This window comes from Solanum stenotomum, chromosome 11 (genome assembly GCF_019186545.1).
Source record: "Solanum stenotomum isolate F172 chromosome 11, ASM1918654v1, whole genome shotgun sequence".
In the NCBI taxonomy this organism is placed as follows: Eukaryota; Viridiplantae; Streptophyta; class Magnoliopsida; order Solanales; family Solanaceae; genus Solanum; species Solanum stenotomum.
In genome coordinates this window covers 45,637,110-45,658,321 of record NC_064292.1, presented here as the reverse complement: position 1 = coordinate 45,658,321, position 21,212 = coordinate 45,637,110, and the positions used below count along the sequence as shown (strand labels likewise).

The 21,212-nt window shown below is 36.0% G+C and overlaps 1 protein-coding gene and 1 pseudogene across 1 annotated transcript in view; both read left to right on the top strand.

Annotated features, from left to right (window-relative positions):
* The window catches only part of LOC125844901 (fluoride export protein 1), a 300,878-nt gene that overhangs the window by 202,494 nt on the left and 77,172 nt on the right, over positions 1-21,212 (top strand). The gene's annotated exons all lie outside the window — the stretch shown is intronic.
* LOC125845973 (putative late blight resistance protein homolog R1A-3) lies at positions 2,447-3,302 on the top strand (annotated as a pseudogene).

Below are 21,212 nucleotides of genomic sequence, written 5' to 3'. Positions count from 1 at the left end.
TACCTTGTTTGGTACACTTTTCTAACATATGCATAATTAATACTTGTATTAGTAATATAGACCCTTTTAAATTTGCAAATTGGAAACGTGCAAAATTCACTCTCACATCTTTGGAACAAATTGACGTGCATACTCACTTCCTTCTTTCTTTTAGCTTCTAAAATACAAGGGGCAGTTGCTCAATTGTCTGAGTTCTACAATATAAGGGGTCGTTTGGTAGAACGTATTGGAGAAAATAATGTTTGCATTAGCTTGGTGTATTAGTAGTACCTTGTTTGGTACATTTTTCTAACCTATGTATATAACTAATGCATGTATCACTAATATACTATATTGTATATTGAAGAATTTATTACTAATACCATGAATTTCCGTGCATTAGTAATGCAATGGATTCTAATGCAGCATTAGCATTATTAAAGACACATTACCCTCAAAAACTTTTTTACATTCTTTCCACTGTATTTGTGGAGGGTATTTTGTAAACAAATATTTTTTAAAAAAAATTATGCAATGCATAATATTTTCATTACACCAAATCAAACATTGCATAAAAAAATCTTATCATAACTAATGTAAGCATAACTAATACAAATATTATTAATACACCATATTTTATATTATTCTTACAAAATAATTTTCCGTAATAATAGTTAATAATGAAGTGTAAAGAAATTATCAATTAAAAGTTGACATGTATATATGTATATTTTTAATCAAAAAGTAAAAAAAAAATGACATCTAAAGATAGAGGTATTTAATGAAAAAAGCTTTCATGTGGAAAATAAAAATAGGTCAGTTTGCTTTAGTTTTATCTTGACACGCTTATTCTGCGTGTGGTCACTTGCTTGCCCATCTAAGCTTATAATATGCTTGGGGTCGTTTGGTGTGAGGAATAAAAATAAATAGTCTTGGGATAAAAAAATAATTCAGGAATAAAATTTTGGTGTCTTGTTTGGTTGACAAGTTTGAGATACTTATTTCACCATTTAAACCATAGTGATGGGATAAGTTATCTCATATACATGATGAGATAACGTATCCCAAGATAGCTAATTTCAGGATAATTAATCATGAGATAACTTGTTCCCAACCAAATGACCCCTTATTAATACATTAATATTTAATAGTTTGGGGGGGTGGGGGGGGGGGGTCTTATGACCTTCACAAAGTTAGAGTGTGTAACAACAAAATTGATCAAAATTTTTGTGTGTTTTGAGCCATTATTTCTAAAAATAACTATAGTGTTGGCTTATTTAGTGATAACTAGCTTCTTGAAGCAATGATTGTCTTTCAATGAAATGTAAGCGAGTTGATTATCATGAAAATAACCTCATATAAATTTTGTCGAGTCACGATTAAACTTTTTTTATATCGTGCATAATTAACAAACAAATTACGAGCTAGGTTTATCACAAACATGAATCATTTTTGAGTGAATAATTGAAAGAAAAGCTCACATCTGATTGATAGCTTGGAAGAGAGTTTTTGGGCTTCACTTATTGTATAGCAATCACGATCATACTCGTGCTTTGCAGATGCTGACTAGACTGGATTCAAAATTAATAGGAGATATACTACAAGCCATTGTGTCTTTTTTGGAGGGAGGAGGGACCTAGTATCATGGAGGAATAAGAAGAAAAGTGTTGTATCTCGATCTAATGCAAAATTCGAGTATAAAGTTATGTCACAGACTCAGTCCACATGTGAGATTACATGGATACATCATCTTTTAAATGAATTTTTTTTTGAAGCATCCTACTCCATTAAAACTCTGATGTTGTCATGTATTTAAATAATTTAAATGAAAATTCGTTAAAGAAGTAGTCAAATTTGGACTCAAAGGTGGATGGCAACGGTATTTTGGAGCCAATAGGTGGATGAAGGGTAGTTTTGTACCATTTCCAATACTTCCTTCGAGGGTATTACAAATTATTCTCCATACCTAATATATAATTGAACTTTGGTTTGCACAGAACTCAGAAGCAAACATATACTATATGTTTTTTTCTGCATTAAACAAGTACTTATTTTGATCAAACCAGTCCACTAGTTGTTGCTGACTCTATACTCGACATAAGCAAGTAATTTCAATGGTTAGAAAGAAATCATTGAGTTGATCCTCCCAACTCATGAAGATAAAGGAATCGGAATGTGCTAGCCATCGACTAGAAGGTGTAGATATCTCCTGAGAACACGATATCTACACAACTAGGATCAACATTACAAAATCAATACAAAAATTGATTAGTCCCTTTTTGAGGCAAATATATATATAAAAGCCTCATTGATTCATTGGAGCAATGCAAACAACAAACTAAGATAAACTGATTTCTTAACGCTTATCCAATCTGTGACTAACGAAGCATTTTCAGTCATGCAAAACAAGAAGACTTGGCCTGGGAAATGAGTCGCTCACATTTTAAGGCAGCAATTAGACAGATGCATGTATCCCGCCATTTCTACTTCATCAACTGAGATAACTAACTTTCTTCCTATTAAATATGTGGTCATTGATTCTTACAATGATCCAGTAATCACCTCTCACTTTGATGTATGTGCTCAGTGTCGCGTGACTCAAGTATATTCATGGAGAGATTTGTTGCTTTCCATTTAGAATGGTGTGCTTGAGCCTATTGATTGCAAGGAATGAAAAAGAAGATAGTGAATTAGCTGATGAGCTTTGAGATTTTTAATTCTCATTGACAATGTATGGGATGATAAAGTGTGGGACAATCTGCATCTATGCTTCAAAGATACTCTGACTGGGAGTAGATTTATTCTAACAACCCGTTTGAGTAACGTTGCCAATTATGCTAAATGTGAAAGTGAACCTCATCATCTTCGCTTGTTTAGAGATGATGAGAGTTGGACATTATTACAGCAAGAGTTGTTTCAAGGGAAGATCTGTTCACCTGAAATTGTTGATGTGGGGTTTCGAATAGCTAAAAAATGTGGAGGGTTTCCTCTCTTCATTAATTGTTTAGTTGCTGGTGTTCTCAAAGAGAAAAACAGAATTGTGGAAGGAAATAGAAGAAAGTCTAGGTTTGTTGAATATTGGTAGCTTGGAAGAGAGCTTGTCTATAATTAGATTCAGTTATAGGAGGAATTTACCGCACCATGATCTGCTGCATAAATTCTGCTTGGAGAAGTCCAAACAGGAGAATTTCTTTCTTCAGATCAATGGGTATAAAGATTTTATCGTTTCATTGTTTCTATCAACTCTCGTTTTCATTATTTTCTCTTTAAACAGATTCACTGGAGATGTCTATGGAATACCGATTGTTTGTTCATTCTTCTGAGGACCAGATTGATCTGTGGCTCTTTGTTATTCAATGTGATTGATTCAAATAACTTGTTATGGCTGCGTAACATCTTTGACAACTTCAAACTTGTTAAGGTGTTGGATTTGGAATCCTTTAACATTGGTGGTACATTTCCCAGTGAAATACAATTTCTAATTGATCACTTGGAAGTATTTTGCTGCTAAAAATGGTGGAAATACAATTCCGTCATGTATAGCTAAGCTTTGGAATCTCAAAATTGGGAGGAGAGATGATATTACCTTCTTCTACTCTAAATATGATCAAATTGAGGCATTTACTTGTAAAGAATTATCGTGCTTCATTTAGTTTGCATGAGAACATGGGTGAATCACTTACCGACTCTCAATTAGATAATTTGGAAACCTTTTCCACTCCACATCTCTCTTACGGTGAAGACACAGAGATGATATTGAGAAAGTTGAGTTGCATATTTTCGGGGACATTTGGTTATTCAGAGAAAGTGAAGGGAAGGTGTGTTAGTTTTCCCAGATTAGAGTATCTAAGTCACCTTGAATCCCTCAAACTTGTCTCTATCAACTATCCAGCTAAACTTCCACATGTCTTCAGTTTTCCCTCAAGACTTAGGGAATTGACTCTGTCAAAGTTCCATCTGCCAAGGAGCCAAATCTCCATTATTGGAGAACTTCCTCACTTGGAGATTCCAAAGTTACTTCTCAGAGCCTTTGGAAGGGAGTAAATGGGAAGTGAAAGATTCAGTTGGGAATTCAGCCGAGGAAATTCAAGCGATTCAGAATGATGAAATGGCAAATAATGCATTCAAAGTTACTATACAGCCTCCAGATTGGGATAGAAATTCATCTCCTTGACTCGTTATCTGGTATGTTCTTGTNTGAGTTGCATATTTTCGGGGACATTTGGTTATTCAGAGAAAGTGAAGGGAAGGTGTGTTAGTTTTCCCAGATTAGAGTATCTAAGTCACCTTGAATCCCTCAAACTTGTCTCTATCAACTATCCAGCTAAACTTCCACATGTCTTCAGTTTTCCCTCAAAACTTAGGGAATTGACTCTGTCAAAGTTTCATCTGCCATGGAGCCAAATCTCCATTATTGGAGAACTTCCTAACTTGGAGATTCTAAAGTTACTTCTCAGAGCCTTTGGAAGGGAGTAAATGGGAAGTGAAAGATTCAGAGTTCCGTGAACTCAAATAGTTAGAATTGGAGGATGCTATATCATTAAAAAGCGTTGAAGTAAACTGGTCCAGTTGGGAATTCATCCTGAGGAAATTCAAGCGATTCAGCATGATGAAATGGCAAATAATGTTCATTTTTTCTTTTACACCACATCATGCTTATTATTACTTATTCTAGTGACCTGCTTTTAGTGAAAAGAATGGAAGGAAAAGAAGTTGTTTTATGTGCTACATCTTTGAATCTGAGTTCCCTTTCTCAGTGAATGTTTCATTCAGGCTTGCAAAAAGAAGGATCTTCAGCAATAAGTCAAGTGTTCGAATAAATTTCAACTCTTTGTGATTCGTGTGATACTTGTAATGAAATTTATGAGCAAGAGCTCACGTCCTTTTTCTAAACTTTCTGGAACTATTGGAAATGTGAAATTATTGTTATTAGTGTGCTGCATTTTTTCTGAATCAGTATATTGTGTAGGACTTGTTTGTCGAGGTCAAGCCTTGAATATATATCGTCTGTACCTACAAAGATGAACCATCAAAGTAAGTGGTGGCGATGTAGTAGAAGAGGGAAACTAGTATGAGATCACGAGCTACAAAGGAGAACGAGCAAATGAGAGATTGTTGAAAGCAGTGAGGAGGGATGGCCTTCTTGATGTTACAAATTGTAAATGGTGGCTTTGAAGTTGACACTCTTTGGAGAGGATTGCCATTGACTCTCATTCTTGATCCTGAATCTGCAACAGTTACGTTTGTTTTGCCTATCAATGAAATGAAAATACATATTTTCTAATTTTCCTCACTGACAGAAGTATCTGAAGGAACTTTTTAACTAGAACCCGAGACCTCTAGTTGAGGTGAAAGGATTTAGCCTGAAACTTTGGTTATTGAAGATGTATTCTTATAAGTTCTTGATGAGCTGTGCTTGTACAACAATATCGTTGTTTTTGCCAATTTACGCTATTTGTGTAATCTATTGTGGTAAACTTACTATAAAGCCTGAATTCCAAAGACATTATTAAGTAATACAAGATTGTTGTTAGCGACAAGGTTCAAAATTGTGACTGCACCTAAGTACCCACACATCACGTGTTTGCGCTCTTATCACTAGCTAATCATAAGTACTCCTCCTTGGATCCAATCTTTGAACTATACATAACAAGGATATATTTTAGCACCATTGACTCAAAATACAAATATTATTGGATTTAGACATTATAAAGATTAGGACTTGACCTCATCATATTGAAATAAAGGGAGAATCTTGGCACCCCTTAATCTTATTAATTATATTATTACAAGTGGGAATATTCTCAAATCCAAAATAGCTTGTATTACTAATGTATATAGAATTTATACACACATCTCAATTTTTTTACATACAAATTATAGATCAATTTGTAAATTCATTGCATACACTAAAACAATTAATAGAGTAACATATTAAATTTGGTGAGCAACAACTTGTACATCAATTTTAAAATTGGTATAACATCTAACGTCTTAAAATATTTCAGAATTAAATAATTAGTATATAGAATGGATATATACAACATGACATGTTCACTCAGTATATACTTGAAAGGATATTCCTTAAATTGAATATCATAATCTATAAATAGCAGTTTGTACACTCATTTCATAAACTAAAACAGTTAATAAAATATAAAATTTGGTGAGCACCAACTTTTATACTAATTTCTATAGTCAGTATACCCATTTCATACGAATAAAAAAACTTAAGAATATCATCTTATTAAGACACAGTTTCAGACTACAAATAGTTAAATATTCGAAAAGGTGAACATATCATGTTGTATATATCCATTCTATATAATTATTTTAATTTTGAAATATTTTAAGAGGTTAGATGTTATACCAAAAGAGAAATAGTTTTCACGTAGAATCATGATAAAGAAAGAATTTTGTCAAAAATCTGAAAAAATGAAAAGTTATGAAAGAGAGAGAGAGAGAGAGAGAGAGAGATGGATCATATGAAAGAAAGAGATATAATAATTTTGAAAAATGAAAAGTAATGGACTTAAATAGGTAACTAATGAGACTTAAATCTCAAAATAACATCCCTAAGTTTGAGCCATAAATGTGTAACATTCAAAATTCTAGATTTGCTACGTTTTATAATATAAAATTATGTTTGATAAATAATAATAAGTAAAAAGAAAATTTTAGAAATAGTAAATATAATAGATATAGTAAGGCTTTATAGCTATAGTTTCGGTAATTGCACTCCATAGCTATAGTTCTATTTGCTATGGAGGCTACGGTTGTATATTTCTGCTAGTTCGTATATTTTGCTTGCGAATATACGAATATTTATACATTTAGGAATTTTTCAGAACTCCGTTTATATATTTTGTTTGCCAATATTCAAACATGGTAATTTATTAAGAATTTTTCATAAATCGTATACAAATAGCTAGGGTAAGCATATACAAAATTTTAAATTTATACAATCAGGAACCAAATTATACAAATTCTAAATTTATACAAATCAGGCGAATTATACAAATTAGGCTAATAGCAAGATTGGGTGAGTTGCGAATTAAAATTTCCCTATACAGTAAATAAAACATTTAATTAATATGATTTAAATAATTTTTTTATTATGCACAATTTTCCCTAATAAATATTATATATATATATTGTAATANACATGGTAATTTATTAAGAATTTTTCATAAATCGTATACAAATAGCTAGGGTGAGCATATATACAAAATTTTAAATTTATACAATCAGGAACCAAATTATACAAATTCTAAATTTATACAAATCAGGCGAATTATACAAATTAGCCTAATAGCAAGATTGGGTGAGTTGCGAATTAAAATTTCCCTATACAGTAAATATAACATTTAATTAATATGATTTAAATTTTTTTTTTATTATGCACAATTTTCCCTAATAAGTATTATATATATTGTAATATAGGACTTTAAATTTAAAAAAACACAACACATATACATTTATATATTATATACATATACATAATTATTCAATGTGCTTTCCTTTTCTTTTCTTTTTTTTTGATAAAATTACTTATTTTTGTTTTATTTGATTTGTTCAAATCGCTGACTATATTTTAGAAAAAAAATAAAATAAGGGCATGCTTAGAGATGCAATGAAAGGGATAGGGCATCTATCAACCCACTTGGACAAATTATTAAATTATTAGCACCTTTTTGCTGACAACTAACATGACTACATTAACTCATTAATCTAACTATTAAATTCCAAGTCTTCAAAAGAGTCATAAAAAAAGAGCTGCACATTTTTCCATGCTGATGATATACGTATAGTATGAAAAAAAAATATTCCCTCCGTCTCATTTTATATTTTATTTTTCTACTTTGCACTTGCATTAAGAAATGATGTAACTTTACCCTTCTACCCTTTAATGTTTTTCTTAAGTCAACTTTATTAATAAATGACAAGATTAATTAACTATTCTATCAAGGATATAATAAGCAAAATATGATAATTTATGCATAAATTTTATAAAATGACAAGTATTGTGATCCAGCTATTTATAGAATTGGATGACATATAAAATGAGACGGAGGGAGTAGTCCTTTTCAAAGTTAGACATAATTTTAAGAAACTAAAATGGATTGTTTGGAGCAAAAGGGTTATGTAATTAATACACCATTTCACTCACTTGTTTCTCATCTAGTTTTGTTCACAAATATGACAATACACGTTTTTTGGTAACATGCTAGACCTAGAGTCCTACACGATTACATCGAAGATATAACTCAATAAGATTCACACTTTATTTATTGATTTATTGTATGTTGTTATTACTTATCGATTTGACTAACTCATTAACAAGTAATTTAACATCAAGAACGTATTATTTGATCACTATATTCCATGTGCCCTTAAAACACTAAAATAAACTCAATTGTTAATCTAAATCACAAATTTAACGATAAATATAAAGTTTTTTTACGTGACTCATTCCTCGTCGTGACGTTTTTTTAAGTAAGCCTTGAAAATCTATAAAAAGAAGAATACTCCTTTTCTCCATATCAATCTCTAATTAAAATTGAATTTTGTATAAAAATAAAAGATTTTTTGACAACTTTTAATTATGATAGAACAATTCGAACGCAACTCTAACAAATAAGTGGATTTTAATTGTTTGTGAAAACATATGTGTTGATGAGTACGTGATAAATAAGTCTTGTTTTTGTTGTCCTTTTTAATTTGTTTTAATTAATTCCTTTAATAACCCACATAATACTGATCTGTGTTTGAATAAATGTGGTCCAGTGATTGTGTTAAAACAAAAGAAACAAAATACAATACATTTAGATCAATAAAGTATTAATACTAATTTTGGATGTTATAAGTAATAATTAATATATGTAGTATAATTGAAGGAATTAAAGAAAACTTTATTTCAACCGTTGTCGTACGTGAAGCTGACAAAAAAATGGTAAGCCCCTTCAAGCTTGTTGTTGTCATCCTCGCTCGGTTTTGGCTTCAATTTTGATCAAATAATTTGATTGATCTAGTTTTTAGCCAAAATTTATTTTTTCAACACCTTTACTCTCAAGAAAATTAAATAATGTCATGAGTTAGTTGATTTGAAACAGTGGCAAAGGTTTGGTCTTAAGACTTGAGTGAATCAAGAAGCAACATGTGGCAAGAAGAATAGATTACAAGCGACTCAACAAGGATAACACCCATTGCTATCGTTAGAACGCGACCAATTATAATATTTTTATTCATGAGAAATTCGGAGTCAAGACAGTTGGGGCTGGAGTCTAATCAACAAAGCCAACCTAGTTTCAAAAGTATGTGATCGAACATCAGATTATGACCCGAAAAAATATAGTCGAGATAAGCTCAAGGGGCCAACCTTTGCGGGAGGGTTCAAGAACTTCACCAATCGTTACGTAATTGACGTAACGTGCAAATAATGCACTTAATAGGGGCAAGATTTTCTTATGCTACACCCTGGGATTTTGCTATATGTAGTCTTTTATTTATTAGTTGTAAAGTCATCAAATTATCATTTACTCACTAAGAAATATACTACTCTTTTTATTCTTATATAAGTTCTCATGCCTACAATTTGTTGTTCTAAGTCATATTAATAAGATCAAGCTTTATTTGATGATACTACCAATCATCAACACCAAACCTAATTAGGTCAATTCTATTCTATTCTTTTACTTTAGATCACTACATGATGTATCAAATGCTTTATTTGCTAAACTATGGTGGGTATTCATAATGTTCACATATTCATTATGAAGTGAATTTATGTGGAATACATATTGCAAGAAATGACATTCCATTATGGCACAAGGAAATGGGGTCTCTCATGTTTGGAGGAAAATGATCAAAGCCAGATAAGAGGCAGAACACAATATTTAGTGGCAAATTAAGTATGGAAATGCTAGCTTATGGTATGATAATTGGACAAAGCAAAGTGCTTTATATTATGCGGAGGAAGATAGAAGTGGTGAAGGGGAGATGCAAGTAAAATGTTTTATTGTAGGTTATTAGTGGGACAGAGATAAGTTAATACATGCTATTTATGAGGAAATGACTAATTACATTGTGAGTAGCATTTCTTTGGTGATAAGTTTTGGAGAACAAAACAAACCTTGGTGGATGTGTACCCCAAATGGGTTCTTTTATGTTAAATCAGCCTGAGATTTACAATGAGAAAGAAAGGGATAAGGAGGAGAAGTTTGAGAAGATTTGGTTGAAAGCTTTGTCTTTCCAAATTGATCTGATGCAAACAATTAAATGTTGGTGGTATGTTGAAGTTCCTAAAAAACTATAATCAATGATGAGAGCTATACCAACGTTGATTATGTGGAGCTTGTGGAAACGAAGGAATCAAATCAAACACGAAGAACATATCACCTTTGAAGGGCTAGTACATCAAGTGGAGAAGAACTCTCTGATAATGGTGAGGATGAAAAGCTCTAACATCAACGTAGTAGGAAAGTCATGGCCAAAAATGTGAAAATGTTAGGTACTCATAAACCTAGAATTTATCACCACATTGTGCAATGGAAGCTACGTACCAGGATTAGGACAGTTAAAATGTAACACTGATGGTGTAAGTAAAGAAAATCTAGGAGAAAGTGCATATGGTTTCTGCTTCAGAGATAATAGTGGAGATCTAATTCATGCACAAGCAAACCGAATTGATTTCACTACAAACATAGAGGCAAAAACTAGAGCTATTCTGTAACACCATGTATTCGAAACAGACCAAAAATATAGATTTCATGTTATTGCTCAGTTTATTGCATGAATTTCAGAACCCTAGCTATGTATTTCTTTAGTTCTTGAATTACACATGCTAGGTAAGATATTTCAGTATTCAGTTATACATGCCTCAGTTTATGAATGCATCATTATTAGATTAATTGTTGCATTCTCAGTTTTCCATGTTCAGTTTTAAGCTATCCAGTATTACATAAATTTAGTCATAATATGTTAATCACTTAATCTATTGGGAGTAGCATAATACCGAGTTGGACTAGGGTTCAGCGTACCAAAATAGTCCTAGAACTACAAGCTACGTAGGTGTAAGTCCCCTCATTGGGAAATATCAGTTAGTGATCACGCCAGCATGCCTCTACACATTTGGCCGGGTATATTGGGTCCTCTCGATGAGGTGTATACATCGGACTCCACATTTAGCTCATGCGGTTTTATGTCGGTTATTAGTAGCTCCCATAGTTCAGTCAGATTCTATTGCATTGACCATGTATCTATTCAGTCTCATCATGTTATAAATTGGTCATTGCATTCAGTTAGCTCAGTATTTTGTATCTATATCATGTCCAAATTATTTCATTGCTTTATTGCTTTGTTCAGTTATATGTTATTTCAGCTTTACTCTATCCTGAATATTCAGTACCTTTCAAGTACTGACGCATACGTGCGTTATATCTTCTCGTGATGTAGGTTGAGAAGGGGGAAAGAGCCTAAATCAATGGACATTAATGAACCATCATTGATGGACGTTGCACATGACATGATCAATTCGACTCAAGGTCTGATGCTAATAGAAGTTGCTTACTTTTTTTCCCAACTAAAATCGAAAGGGCTGTATCACATCGAGATGTCGATTAGTTTTTCGCCCCCAATGAGATGGGGCTAATTCAGGAAAAAACTTTCACATGTGCATAGGAAGACTAGAACATGTTTAATAAGCCTTAGTCGACCTCCAGAGGACAACAATTTTCTTTTCCAATCTGAGACATTGCACATCCGATTCATGAACAGAGGATTCATAAACAGTTTTGGTAAGCCAAAAGTGAACTTTAGGTAAGTAAGTAGTCCACTATGAAATTCAGAAAACATTTATATCTGGCACTTGAAGAGGTCAATCTTCAGTGTTGGAAGCACGCTAAGAGAAAAAGAGAGATGTTCGCAATTACTACCACAAGAAAGCCACCCCCTATCTTCTAAAGGGGCCCATCACTTCGTTCGTACCTTCTTGGCTTAGGCTTCCAACTGAACAACATGGCCTTGCCGCTCTGCACTCAATGGTATTGATCACACCTACGACCAGAAGAAAGAAAATACCTAGCGCCCCGATCCCTCCATTGACTGACTGGCCTTGTCAAGCGACTCAGACACAGGTACATAAGGAATCACATCATTACCTCCTTCTTGCTCTTTGGCTTTATTAGCGTCATTTGAGGTCTCTCGAGATTATTCCCTTAGAGCTTGTGTCCACTCCTATTTCCTCTAAAGCTCTTCCTGTGGGGAACACAATCAGTCCATACAAAAACCTACTGAGTCATCCACCCTTGCATCTATTTGATGCATTATCACATGGCCAGCTGCTCGGGGGATCGCACCCCTTGGCCTAGGGTATATATTCAGATCTGGATGCATACCTAATTAACGATAAGAGCAGTGTTTTTTTTAGTGATTATGGGGTTAATCCTTATTTTGACATTTTTTGCCTTTCTGGGGAAGCAATTTCCTATCTTGGCCGCGGGCAAGTTTCTTGAGAAAACTCTGAAGTTTTTTCCTTTTTTAGAGAGTCATTTTATTTTTCCAGGTTCTCAGCATCCAGATCACGCTTAGATCGGTTCCCGATCTTCAGTTTAGCAGAATCAGTAGTGAGTCCTTATTCTCCGAGGACAATAGTCATGAGTTTCTTTTCAATATTTTTTTGTCCTTTAGTTTCACTTTTGCAAGACTTAGCTGGGGCCTGTCCCAGCATATCTAGTCATTTAGAGGCTATTTTCAGACATAGTTAGATTCAACTTAATATTGAGTTAATATCATCTTTGTATTAAACTCATCAGTTTTCATTTATCTCAGTTATGGTATATGGGTATTCCCTATCTTTTCATTTTATTTATGATATAGCTTCCACATCAGTTTATTATCTTTAGTATGCTAATGATCATGCCAGCAGGGTTAGCTTGGGATCACTTGTGGTCCTAGGTCCGGTGTCCGCGTCTCGAGGAGTGACAAATATGGTATCAGAGCATTAGTTTAAGTGTCCTAGGATGTCTGAAAAATTGCACTAAGTAAAGTCCTTTTCATGGGTGTGAACTGCACCACATCTAATGAGAGGGAGGCTTCGAGGTGTATTAGGAAAACTTTACTCTCTTTGTTATTCTTATCGTGCGTTGGTATGATCTCCTTTCTAATCCATCGTTATGCGCTTACGATCATGCCTCCTTGTAGAGCTTATGCATGGAATGCTAATGCACGCAATGCTAACGCAGTTCTTCTAGTCCCAGACCATGAGGTTTCGAACGCAGAGTTTCGCAATGTGATTCAACTTTTGTCTTAGAGTATGACCAACCAGAACAATCAACAAGTTCCAGTTCCTACTAATAGAAATAGTGGATCAATGGTAGCTAGAGTTCAAGAGTTTGTTAAGGATGAATCCGCCTGAGTTTTAGGGTCATAAGTTGGTGAAGACCCACAAAACTTCATTGATCTCGTTAAGAAAATCTTTGGAGTGATGCAAGTGACTGGTAATGGTAGGGTTGAGTTGGCATCCTACCAGCTTAAGGATGTGGCTCACATATGGTACACTCAGTGGAAAGATTCAGGGGCTACTTTATCTTTTATGACTCCCTATATAACAATAATCTTAGATGTCAGTCCAGAAACTCTCTCAGAACCCTTCTCAGTCTCTACTCCAGATGGTGACCCAGTTATAACTAGATGGGTATACAGAAATTGCCCTGTCACAGTCTCTCAAAAAGTCACATCAGTAGATCTTGTAGAGTTAGAAATGGTAGACTTCGATGTCATTCTAGGCATGAATTGGTTATATTCCTATTATGCCTCAATTGATTGTAGAACTAGGATTGTTCGTTTTCAGTTTCCAGACAAACCATTCCTAGAATAGAAGGGTAGTAGCTTAGCGCTTATGGGTCGATTCATTTCTTACCTTAAGGCCAGAAAGATGATCTTTAAGGGTTATCTCTATCATCTAGTTCGGGTTAAGGATTCTAGTTCCGAATCCCCAACTCTTGAGTCAGTCCCTTTAGTCAATGAGTTTCCAGAAATGTTTTGAAATGATCTTCCTGGAGTTCCTCCCGAAAGGGAAATTGACTTTGGGATTGATCTCCTTCCAGATACCTAGCCTATCTATATTCCTCCTTACAGAATGGCTCCAGCTGAGCTTATGGAATTGAAAAAGCAGTTGAAAGACCTTCTACATTAGGGCTTCATTAGACCTAGTATTTCGCCTATGGGGTGCACCAGTGTTGTTCGTATAGAAGAAAGATGGTTCTCTCAGAATGTGCATTAACTATAGGCAGTTGAACGAGGTCACAATCAAGAATAAGTATCCCATCCCCAGGATTGATGACTTGTTCGACCAACTTCAGGGTGCTAGTCATTTCTCAAAGATAGACCTCAGATCAGGTTATCATCAGCTTAGATTTAGAGATAGTGATATTCCGAAGACAGCCATCAGAACTCGGTATGGCTATTACGAATTTGTAGTTATGTCATTAGGACTAACCAATGCTCCTGCAGCTTTCATGGATTTGATGAACAAAGTGTTCAAGCAGTACTTGGACTTGTTCGTTATCGTCTTTATTGATGATATCCTCATTTACTCTAGGAATGAGGAATAACATGTGAGTCATTTGAGAGTTGTTCTGCAAACTCTCAAAGATCGCCAGTTATTTGCAAAATTTAACAAGTGAGAGTTTTGGTTACAATCAGTTGCTTTCCTTGGGCATATTGTGTCTAGTGAAGGAATTCGAGTAGATTACCAGAAGATAGAAGCAGTGAAACAATGGCCCAGACCTACCTCTGCTACAGATATCAGAAGTTTCTTGGGTTTAGCAGGCTATTACAGAAGGTTTGTGGAAGGATTCTCATCCATAGCCTCTCCATTGACTAAGTTGACTCAGAAAAAGGTGAAGTTTCAGTGGTCAGATAATTGTGAGAAAAGCTTTGTAGAACTGAAAACTAGGTTGACTACAACTCTTGTCTTGACTCTACCATAGGGTTCAGATGGTTATGTGATCTATTGTGATGCATCCAGGGTTGGCCTATGTTGTGTATTGATGCAGCGAGGTAAGGTTATAACTTATGCTTCTAGACAACTTAAGGTACATGAGAAAAATTATCCGACTCATGATCTCGAGCTTGCAGCAGTGGTGTTTGCACTCAAGATTTGGAGACACTACTTGTATGGTGTTCATGTAGATGTGTTCACAGACCATAAGAGCCTCCAGTATGTATTCACCCAGAAAGAGTTGAATCTTCGCCAGAGAAGGTGGCTTGAGTTTCTCAAAGATTATGATATGAGCGTGAATTACTATCCGGGTTAGGCGAATGTAGTAACAACTGCTCTTAGCAGATTATATATGGGTAGTGTAGCACATGTTGATGAAGAAAGAAAAGAGCTAGCAAAGGATGTTCACAGACTTGCTCGCCTAGGAGTTCATCTTATGAGCATATCAGATGGTGGTGTAACGGTTCAGAATAGGGCAGAATTTTCTTTGGTAGTAGAGGTTAAGAAAAAGCCTAAGCAATCACTTAGTGGAAAAAGAAGTGATCGAGCGATGACAACCAGGAGGTGGGCTTGGAAGCAGCCATCCTTTGAAGAAAGCGTAATAGCTCACTGGTCTAGCTCCATGGCACCGAAAATGTATCAGGGCTCAAGTGATTCACCGAAGCGACGAGACCTTGAAAGCTGCTTTTTCAAGTGTCAGTAGCGGAACGTTCTGTCAATCGGGGAAGGTTTTTGGTGACAAGACCTGGAGATATCAGAAGTGAGAATGCTGACATGAGTAACGAAAAATCCTGTGAAAAACGCGATCGCCTGCCAGTGGAAGATTTTCTGCATTTAGTCAATCTACGCGGAGTGAATCGGTCCCTAAGGAACCCTCGAGACAATGATCCAATCTTGCTTGAACTTAAGGGTGCAGTCCACCATAGAGAGTGGAGGTTTTCTCCCAAGGGGGAGATGGTGTGCTTCGCTACCAGGGTTGATTATGTGTTCCAAATGTGGGTGAGTTGAGACAACATATCCTTGCAGAGGCCCATAACTCCAGACATTCTATCTATCCAGGTGCTACTAAGATGTACCGCGATCTGCGGGAAGTCTATTGGTAGAATGGTATGAAAAGAGATATAGCTGACTTTGTGGCTAAGCGCCCCAATTGCCAGCAAGTCAAGGTAGAACCTCAGAAACCAAGAGGCATGACTCAAGAGATTGACATTTCTACTTGGAAGTGTGAAGTGATCAACATGGACTTCATCACAGGTTTACCTCGTACTCGCAGACAACATGACTCAATTTGGGTGATTGTTGATAGGGTTACTAAATCTTCTCATTTTTTGGCGGTCAAGACTACAGATTCAGCGGAGGATTACGCCAAGATTTACATTAATGAGATTGTGAGGTTGCATGGGGTTCCTTTGTCTATCATCTCAGATAGAGGTCGTCAGTTTACTTCTCATTTCTGGAAGTCATTTCAGAAGGGTTTTGGTACTCATGTTAACCTTAGCACAACATTTCATCCACAAACGGATGGTTAGGCACATCGTATCATTCAGACCTTAGAGGACATGTTGAGAGCTTGTGTGATCGACTTCAAGGGTAGTTGGGACGACCACCTTCCTCTTATTGAGTTTACCTACAACAATAGTTATTATTCCAGCATTTAGATGGCCCCTTATGATGCATTGTATGGCGTAGATGTAGATCTTCAGTTGGTTGGTTTGAAGTAGGTGAAGCAGCCTTGATAGGACCAGATTCAGTCCTTAATGCTATAGAGAAAATGCAACTCATTAGAGATAGACTTAAGACTGCCCAAAGTCGCCAGAAGTCTTATACAGATGTGAGAAAAAAGGAACTAGAGTTCCAAGTTGATGATTGGGTTTTCCTGAAAGTGTCACTTATGAAGGGGGTGATGAGATTTGGCAAGAAAGGAAGCTCAGTCCCAGTTATGTAGGCCCTTACCGGATCTTGAAAAGGATTGGTAAAGTGGCTTATGAGTTAGAGTTGCCAGGAGATTTAGCAACAGTGCATCCAGTCTTTCATATTTCAGTTTTGAAGAAGTGTGTGGGTGATCCAGCATCTGTAATGCCATTAGAGACTGTGGCTGTAAAATAGCATTTCTTATGAGGATATACCAGTTGAGATTCTCAATCGTCAGGTTAGAAGGTTGAGATACAGAGAAGTTGCTTCAGTCAAGGTTTTGTGGATGAGTCAGTCCGTAGAAGGAGCTACTTGGGAAATAGAAGTAGCCATGAAGTCCAAGTATCCTCACCTCTTTCCTTCCGATTCCATTCCAACTTTAGGTAATAGTTCCTCTTCAGTTTTTAAGTCATTCATGCGTAAATTCAGTCTTAGAACTATATTCCTTCAGTTTGTACTTGCATTTTCAACGTATTTGCATGTTCTTGGAACTCAGTTCAGTCAAAAATTCAGTCTTTAGTGTTTAGTGGTAGGGATTGTAGCCCTTTCCCTCTATGTCAGCTAGTTTAGTCTTCATTTGAGGACGAATGGTCCCAAATGGGCTATTCTATAACACCCCATATCCGAAACAGACCAAAAATACAGCTTTTGAGAAGTTGCAGGCGCAACCCATAGTTGCCATCCACGGACTGTAGGTCAGACTACGGCCTATGTTGGTGGTCTGTAGTTCACCACTGCAACCCCTCCCCAAACCCAGCTTAGAAAATCGGATAAGTCTCGACCCACGGACAGACCCACGATCCGTAGTTCAGACCACGGTCCGTGGTCTATGTCCATGGATCAAGACTCCTTTACCCAACCTCTGATATGAACTACGGCCTACCAGCACGGACAATCGTTTATCCTGCGGTCCGTAGGTCTGACCGTAGGTGGGGGTCAACTGCCAGTTAAAGGAAATTGTTGATTGGGTAAACTTCATATGGTCATAACTCTTAGCACAAAAGGAATTATGTGCCACATGACCTATGATATGTTAGATAATTGAATCATCTTTCCAACGCCACTGAGTTTTCTAAAATCTGACTTCCGAGTAAAAAGTTATTCTTGTTTTAGTAAAGGTAGAGTTGATCGACGATCCCAATCTACGGACCGTAGATTGAACTATGGCCCGTAGGTCTAATCTGTCGGTCACTCCGACAACAGTTAAGTCAAGGGTCTTTTGGTCTTTTACTATTTTGTTGGACCCCTAAGATACGTCGTTTAGACCCGAAATCATGAGGTTTTAGTCAATTTAACCCTAGAAACATAACTATAACTTATCTAAGTCAAATCATTAATCAAAACTTAGAAAATTAGAAGCGTAAAAAGAGAAAGAGGCAACCAACCCTAACTCCAAGAGTGCAACAGGTTTTCTTCAGTTCCAGCACAGAAATCAAAGGATTTCTCTGTGAAATCCGTCACTAGGTATGTGGGATTTCACTAGTGGGTTTTTTTCGCCCATTAAGTCCCTAGAACTTAGTCAGATTCTTGATTCCATGATTATGAACAGACCTAAGGTTTCTAGAATCTCAACAGATAGGTCAATTCTATTCTATTCTTTTACTTTAGATCACTACATGATGTATCGAATGCTTTGTTTGCTAAACTATGGTGGGTATTCATAATGTTCACATATTCATTACAGAGTGAATTTGTATAGAATAAATATTGCAAGAAATGACATTCCATTATGGCACAAGGAAATGGGGTCTCTCATGTTTGGAGGAAAATGATCAAAGCCAAAGAAGAGGCGGAACACAATATTTAGTGGCAAATTAAGTATGGAAATGCTAGCTTCTGGTATGATAATTGGACAAATCAATGGGCTTCATATTATGCGGAGGAAGATAGAAGTGGTGAAGGGGAGATAGAAGTAAAATGTTTTATTGTAGGTTATTAGTGGGACAAAGATAAGTTAATACATGCTATTTATGAGGAAATGACTAATTACATTGTGAGTAGCATTTCTCCGGTGATAAGTTTTGGGGAACAAGACAAACCTTGGTGGATGTGTACCCTAAATGGGTTCTTTTATATTAAATCAGCCTGAGATTTATAATGAGAAAGAAAAGGATAAGGAGGAGAAGTTTGAGAAGATTTGGTTGAAAGCTTTGTCTTTCAAAATTGATTTCTTCCTATAGAGGGCTTGGAAAGGAAGGATTCACTGATGACAACTTGAGAAGAATGTGAATTAACATTGTCTCCATATGTTGTTGTTGTGTGACCCAACAAATGAAAACAATGTCCTATTTATTTTTAACAGATCTCCCAAAAGTTGTGGAAGTACTTTGCTTCATGTGCAGGGATGGATATGGAAGGCATAAATCTGATGCAAACGGTTAAATGTTGGTGGTATGTTGAAGTTCCTAAAAAACTATAATCAGTGATGAGANGAAATGACATTCCATTATGGCACAAGGAAATGGGGTCTCTCATGTTTGGAGGAAAATGATCAAAGCCAAAGAAGAGGCGGAACACAATATTTAGTGGCAAATTAAGTATGGAAATGCTAGCTTCTGGTATGATAATTGGACAAATCAATGGGCTTCATATTATGCGGAGAAAGATAGAAGTGGTGAAGGGGAGATAGAAGTAAAATGTTTTATTGTAGGTTATTAGTGGGACAAAGATAAGTTAATACATGCTATTTATGAGGAAATGACTAATTACATTGTGAGTAGCATTTCTCCGGTGATAAGTTTTGGGGAACAAGACAAACCTTGGTGGATGTGTACCCTAAATGGGTTCTTTTATATTAAATCAGCCTGAGATTTATAATGAGAAAGAAAAGGATAAGGAGGAGAAGTTTGAGAAGATTTGGTTGAAAGCTTTGTCTTTCAAAATTGATTTCTTCCTATAGAGGGCTTGGAAAGGAAGGATTCACTGATGACAACTTGAGAAGAATGTGAATTAACATTGTCTCCATATGTTGTTGTTGTGTGACCCAACAAATGAAAACAATGTCCTATTTATTTTTAACAGATCTCCCAAAAGTTGTGGAAGTACTTTGCTTCATGTGCAGGGATGGATATGGAAGGCATAAATCTGATGCAAACGGTTAAATGTTGGTGGTATGTTGAAGTTCCTAAAAAACTATAATCAGTGATGAGAGCTATACCAACGTTGATTATGTGGAGCTTGTGGAAAAGACGGAATCAAATCAAACACGGAGAACATATCAGCTTTGAAGGGCTTTTCAAGTGGAGAAGAACTCTCTGATAATGGTGAGGATGAAAAGCTCTAACATCAACATAGTAGGAAAGTCATGGCCAAAAATGTGAAAATGTTAGGTACTCATAAACCTAGAATTTATCACCACATTGTGCAATGGAAGCTACGTACCAGGATTAGGACAGTTAAAATGTAACACTGATGGTGTAAGTAAAGAAAATCTAGGAGAAAGTGCATATGGTTTCTGCTTCAAAGATAATAGTGGAGATCTAATTCATGCACAAGCAAACCGAATTGATTTTGCTACAAACATAGAGGCAAAAACTAGAGCTATTCTGTAACACCCCGTATCCGAAACAGACCAAAAATGGAGATTTTGAGAAGTTGTAGGCGCAACCCACGGTTGCCATCCACGCACCGTAGGTCAGACCATGGCCAGTGCTGATGGTCTGTGGTTCACCACTGCAACCCCTCCTCAAACCCAGCTCAGAAAATCGGCTAAGTCTCGACCCACGGACAGACCCAAGATCCGTAGGTCAGACCACGGTCCGTGGTCTGTGTCCATGGATCAAGACTCCTTAACCCAGCCTCTGATACTAACTACGGCCTACTAGCACGGACCGTCGTTCGACCTACGGTCCGTATGTCTGACCGTAAATGGGGGGTCAATTGCCAGTTAGAGGAAATTGTTGATTGGGTCAACTTCATATGGTCATAACTCTTAGCACAAAAGGAATTGTGTGTCCCATGACCTATGATATGATATATAATTGAATCATCTTTCCAACGCCACCGAGTTTGCTAAAATCTGACTTTCGAGTAAAAAGTTGTGGTTGTTTTAGTGAAGGCAGAGTTAATCGACGACCCCAATCTACGGACCGTAGATTGAACTACTTCCTGTAGGTCCAATCCGTCGGTCACTCCGACAGCATTTAAGTCAGGGGTCTTTGGCCTTTTCCTATTTCATTGGACCCCTAAGATACGTTGTTAAGACCCTAAATCATGAGGTTTTAGTCAGTTTAAGCCTAGAATCATAACTAGAGCTTATCTAAGTCAAAACATTGATCAAAACTTAGAAAATTAGAAACGTAAGAAGAGAAAGAGGCGACCA